Source organism: Nannospalax galili, unplaced genomic scaffold (assembly GCF_000622305.1).
Source record: "Nannospalax galili isolate Female #2095 unplaced genomic scaffold, S.galili_v1.0 scaffold302, whole genome shotgun sequence".
Lineage (NCBI taxonomy): Eukaryota > Metazoa > Chordata > Mammalia > Rodentia > Spalacidae > Nannospalax > Nannospalax galili.
In genome coordinates, this window is record NW_008350120.1 from 5856550 (window position 1) to 5861888 (window position 5339).

At 43.2% G+C, this 5339-nt stretch overlaps 1 pseudogene; it reads right to left on the minus strand.

The window, feature by feature from the left end:
• Positions 1-2965: 2965 nt before the first annotated feature.
• On the minus strand, positions 2966-5046 carry LOC103745346 (annotated as a pseudogene).
• Positions 5047-5339: the final 293 nt, after the last annotated feature.

Consider the following 5339-nt stretch of genomic DNA (forward strand, 5'->3'; position numbering starts at 1 on the left):
GACAAGGTTTCATTTATGTAGACCAGACTGGTCCAAAACTCATGGAGATCTGCCTGCCTTCTCCCCCTGATTGGTGGAATTGAAGACCTGGCCACCATACCTGGCAGGGCTCACATTCTTTTTGTTGTTGTTGTTGTTTTGTATTTTTGGTCTTTTTGAGACAGGGTCTCCCTGTAGCCCCAGCTGGCCTGGAACTCACTATGTAGACCAGGCTGGCCTCAAACTCACAGAGACCCACCTGCCGCTGCCTCCCAAGTGCTGGGACTAAAGGCGTGCGCCACCACGCCTGGCAAGGGCTTACATTCTTTTTTTTTTTTTTTTTTCCTATGGAAATTTTATTTAGCAGCCAACATTTTCTTCACATTCATTCTGTTTAACAGTATGAGATAATCCTGCTCATCCTACTTCAACTCACCAGTTTTATTTAGGCACAAAGGTTTTAGTTTTGTCTTAAGATCAAGTTTTAACTACTTGAGGTTCCACTCCATAGCAAGCAGATCTTGTTGGAAGATGTGTCGGACGGTTTTCACCTTCTGTCGGTACAAATGAATGTTGTTTGGCATTTTGGGTTTCAGACTTGGTTCCCATCATAAAACCACAGTAGGACACTGTGCCTTTAGGTCTAGCAGTAGAAGGTCCAGTGCCATGGGGTCTGTGCATGGGTCTCCCGGCACAGGCTCTGCCCACGGGGCTCTGGGAACAGTGGGCATCGATCGAGCTCTTTGGGACACTGCACATAGCCATGCTTACCTCTTCTGTCACCACCGTCATTTTTGCTAGCAGGTGCCAACAGCTTTATGATGGGTTAGACTAAGGCTGTTATAGTTGTTTTTCATGCACAATCAGCTGCAACACAACAATCATGATACAACAACTACCAGGAAATACAGTGACATTTTACAGTGGATTCCATACAAAAATATGCACATCTCATTTTAAAATAGTGTTAATAGTACCTAATCTTTTTGTAAATTAACAAAACAAAATTATTAAAGGAGTTGACATAATGTGTGAGGGAAGAAAATTACAAAGAAATAAACTTTCAATCCAAAAATTATATTTACACAGTTTGTACTAATAAAAAGCAGCTTAATAATGAAAAGGGAATTATTTCACTTTCTATGGTAGAGTGTGCTGTCCTGTCTCAGGGACCAGGGCTGGTGGTCTTTAATGTCAATAATATTGTTTGTATAAACTGAAAATAGCCTTTATTTTATAGGCAATAAGTAGGTAAAAAACATTAGGGTTAGACACAAGATATGAACTTCTTAAGACATTTTATAAGAGTTTCCACCCTGTTAAATTCAAAGACATTATATTATCAAATAAATAGTTTTTTAAAAGGCAGATGATTAAAGCAGAAATAGCTATTCAGCACATGTACAGGTAAAACATACTAGCTTGAAAAAATTTGTTTTAGAAAAAGAATACGATAAGTAGGACATTTTACTATGAAATACTTCAAAATCTTAAAGTAGTAATTTAAGAAACTCTGCCATTGTCTAATTTGAAAATGTCCGCCTTTTAAACAGTGGAGAGGCTGTGTGCTGGCAAGACTGCTGCTAAACGTCACAGCACGGGAGCTTTGTAACTTGGCCTTGCACAGTCGGCCAGGTTCTTACCCAGATTGGAGAGGGCTTCCGATGAGCATACCCCTGAAAGCTTCCCAGACTCCTCTTAGTGTTGCTGCCAGTCAAGAGGGGAACTTCTCTGTTGAAAAGGCAGTATTTTGAAAAGTCCTCTTTTTCTTGCTCTCTATTCTGTGCAAGTGCCCATCTTGTGATACCTCCCCACCCCCATCAGTTATTTCTAAGAAGTGCCGGTAACATCAGCATCCCAGAGTCCCAATAGCCTGTTGTCAGTGTGGAATGCTCCTGTCTGCAGCCCTAGCACCCTTGGCCAAAGCTGGGGCTGTGTATCTCATGCCTGGGTGTCCTAAGAGCCTCTCAGGATCACATTCCACAGGCTGCTGGGTGACTCTCTGAGGCACAAAAATGTGTCTCTGTAAGACTCCTGGCTATTGATATGAAGCTTTGGCGGGGGTGGGGTGGGGGTGGGGATATATTTCCAATATGCAGTGGGATTCTAATGCCCTAATTTTAAAATGTGAAAATATATTCTCCTGTGATTCCCATTTTCTTTGTCACTCGTATCTCAATGTCAAAGGCACTTCTAGGTTTAGTTAGCTACAGTGACTGCTTTAAAGTTACAGTGCATATTATTTTAAAGTTAGTTCTATGATATTCGAAGCAAACTCATGATTTTGAAACACAGTGATCTAAAGTCCTCAACAAATTGAACTAAAATAGATTGTGGCCTCGGAACATGAACCCTCATCAGCTAAGTTCAACTAGAGATGATGGAAAGGGATAAAGAATATAAGATCGCCACTGCAGCCTGCTGGCAGTTTCATCAGCTGTTCCTGAAAAGGTATTAAATAGTAATCAGCTTTCCTATTCACTTTCTTTGGGTTATAATGTGTGTATCAGATAACCTTTAGTAGGTAGTAGGAAAAAATGGATATGGGAAAAATTAAGACAGCAGAGAAACCTGACTAGTGTGATCACATTTCTAACGATGGCTCCCAAAATGAGCCAGACCTGCAAGGGCAGGACACAAAACCAAAAACTACATTGGTCTGAGAATAACTGAAGGGCACGTGATTCAACATGTTTTTAAATATTAGTGCAAATTTCTTACATATAAAAATTATCAGCCGGGTGTGGTGGTGTACGCCTTTAATCCCAGCACTTGGGAGGCAGAGGCAGGTGGATCTTTGTGAGTTTGAGGCCAGCCTGGTCTACATAGTGAGTGCCAGGACAGCTGGGGCTACAAGGAGACCCTGTCTAAAAAAAAAAAAAAAAAAAAAAAAAAGAATTATCAGTTTTAAATGCATAGGTTAGCAATTTCAGTTCCAAGGGAAAAATTTACAGGTTTTCTCTACATGTTCAGAAAATACCTTAGTTTAGTCTTCATTTGCTAATGTCTCAGTAGATAACCATATTTTGGCCCCACTTAAAAATTTGCTTAATGGCGTTCCTAAAATGCTTCCTCTGCATAGATTTCCTACAGGAGAAAACGGAAATGAAGAGGAGAGAAACTCTGGTGTCCCCAGGGTGTCATGAGGGCCACTGGCTCTGAAGTACATCCTGCTCTGGTCCAGCTCTGCATAGCAAGCTTCCAAGGGACCACTTTGCTGCTGCCGCAGCATCCTGCCCAATATGCCCACCTCGTCAGCCAGGAGGGAGAGCTTGTAGAAAGCCTTGTGGGAGCCCCAAGGTTGATCTGTGCTTCAGGGACCCAGCGGAAGTAGCACAATTTCCACAGTTTTATGTGAGTTTCAGAGGGATGTGGCAGGATAACACCATGTAGATTGGGGGATTTGGAAAACCGCTCTCTAAAACATTGCTCCACATCACTGTTCTAGCTGTCAGTGTGCTGAAGTGGGCCTGACTTTAGTTTCAGTATCAATGAGTTTCTGTGAGGGAGCGATTCTCGGTCACCAATGATTCCATTCTTCACCGATGATGGCATTCCTCTCAGTGTGGAACTGTGGCTTTTCTTTGTGCGCTTAAAAGACTTCCTGGAGCCATTCTGTACACAAGGCGTGCTCTTTCCAATGTAGAAGGGGTTGTGGAAAAGGGTGCAATCCTTTGCTGTGAACTGAAGAGACCAGTCCCAAACCAAGGGGAATTTCAAACCCTTTTCATCACCCAACTGACTATTTTTGCTTATAGCGAACTCCATGCTTTGCTTTACCCACTGATGAGGAGAGGTGAACAGAAAGGTACCGAACAGTGAGATCCGGGTACTGTTGCATAGCACTGCTAAGTAGGTCTCTGAGAATTCAAAGGCAGCTGGATATTGCTCTAACAGCTGCTGTGGTATCCAAGAATAGCAAGAATAAAGGAGACTCTTTCTCCGATCTCTTCAAGTGGTTGCGTCTGTCTAGGAACTGGTATCCTAGACCGTGATCCACTCCTTCTGTACCGGACTCTGAAATCCAGTAATCGTCCTGAAATATGGATCCATCATCACTTGAACAAGAGAAGCCACCAGACAACTCAAGTCTCTTCCCTCTTCCTCTTGCAGGACTACAGACAGCTGTTTGCTTTCTAGCATGTAGACAAGTTCAGCTGAATGTTTGAGGAAAGTCCTGACATAGTCTAGCCACTGAGTACTTTCCAGTGAAGATAACCACTTCTCTTCAGTTTCTTCAAAAGGCTCATTTACACACAGTTGCTTAAGTTTTATAAACACTGCCTGTGTTTCTTGAATATTGGGCAAGGTCTTATCCAAATCTGATTTGTAAACATCATTCCTCTGTGGGTGACTTTTAGTTGTTGCATTACAAATCCTCTGATCGATTTTCCTCTGCTGCAGCACATCTTCGATGAGGGCCATTCGCACAAGAGCACTGCCGTTCAAGCGGCTCCAGGACCAGAGTGGCAGCCTTCTTCCAACAAGAGGATGGGAAAAGATCTTCAGGTAAGAACTTGGCACTACAAAACATTCTTGGAAGGCAAAGTAGATATCACGTAGCCCTCGTTGATAGAACAAACTCTCCACCCAGAAGCGTCTGTCCTCTAGATCTCTCTGTCCCAATCTGAGTAAGTTTCCAACAGTGGAGGCCTCTGGCTGCCACCACCACCAGCTCCACTCCCGCCTCCTCCACCTCCTGAAGGCATTCCATTCATTTTGTTGGCTGAATTGTGGTATTTTTTTCCCAACAGATTCAAATGCAAAGAGTAGCTGGAGGTCTGTTGGCTGGGAATGAGCTATTGTAAGGCATAGCTTTTTGGCACTTTCAGGACCTGATTCATCAAAGTGAAATCTGACAGTTCTGAAATCTTTACAATAAATAATTAGTTCTGTTGGATTAAATTTCAGCTTCTGGTTGGGGCCTAGAACTTTCTGCTTCCTCTTGTGGTCATTTACTGTGACAGTTTGCTCAATACACGTTAAAGGGACATCATGTTCTCCGAGAAGAAGGTTTCTGTAATGGAATTTCTGCAACGGCATTGGATCATCTGTAATAAAGGAGATTTTGAAGTTACTGCATATCAGCTTTCCCCACAAATCGCACTGGCTTGTGTCTGTTGCAATGCATTTTCTCACAAAATTTACTTGATTTACAACAATTTCTCCCGGCAGAAGGACTGGCTCCAGTTTTTTAATCCTCGGTTCTGAATTGATCTTATCGTCAGTCTGGGGCGGTGGGAGGTAGGAGTTGAAAGTGGGTCTGGGCGGCTTGGGGGTGAAGACGGTGGTGCCGCCGCTGCGCCTGGCCCTGTCGCAGCCAAAGCCTCTGGACGCCTCCTGGTTCAGAGCTCCCGGAG